This window comes from Acanthochromis polyacanthus, chromosome 8 (assembly GCF_021347895.1).
Source record: "Acanthochromis polyacanthus isolate Apoly-LR-REF ecotype Palm Island chromosome 8, KAUST_Apoly_ChrSc, whole genome shotgun sequence".
Lineage (NCBI taxonomy): Eukaryota > Metazoa > Chordata > Actinopteri > Pomacentridae > Acanthochromis > Acanthochromis polyacanthus.
The window spans coordinates 41,456,226-41,457,151 of NC_067120.1; positions in this window are offsets into that span (position 1 = coordinate 41,456,226).

Consider the following 926-nt stretch of genomic DNA (forward strand, 5'->3'; position numbering starts at 1 on the left):
ACTCCAAACTGTACTCGAATATCACTGTGAGGATTATTATTTTTATTTTATATGTGTTTTAGTTTTTTTTTATTCTGAACTGCTTTTAATACATACTAGGAACTTATTAGGGACCGAGCCAGCAAAGCTGGCGAGTCCCTATTGTATTTGCTCCGTTTCTTCTTATTATTATTCTTCCCCCCACGTTTCGCTTAATTTGACCCCCTAAACGTGCATAACTTTTTATGAAATTTGGCACACACGTCGGGTCAGGCGAAAATTTCAATATTCTGAAATCAAATTCAGGTCCAATGCTGCTTGCAGCTTTAATTTTTAGGATGTATTTTATGATGCTCCTCTATTTTAATGTTTGATGATTTTCTATATAAAAGCGCTGTACAAATAAAATGTATTATTATTATTATTATTATTATTATTAGAGCTCAGAATAAACTGCTGCTGATCATCTGTTTCTGGTTATTCATTAGAACTCACTGGTTCTGATCTGAGGAAGACAGTTGACAAAAACATTAATAAATAAAACTTCTACCTTAATATTGGTTCATATATAATTCAAATAAAGTCTAAATATGACTAAATATAACAGAAAAAATGAATAATAATAATAAAATAATACAATGTAAACTGAATAAAGTCAGTCCAGTTTTCATCCCTGGCTTCAGGACTCAAATGTCCAGGTCCTGGTTCTACTTAGGTTCTAGTGGAGAAGCTCTGGTGTGATGTTGTTCTCTGGATGTTCTCCTGCTGGAAGGTTCCTCTTCTTCATCTGGTCAGCCAGTATTCTGATTCCTCCTCAGACCTTCATGCTGAATCTAGAAATGTCTTCAACACCTTCTGATCTCATGCAGCCCCAGATCATCACACTTACAGCTCTGATTAGTGCTACTATGACTCCTTCTAGACCTCCTGATGAGTGGAACTATGAC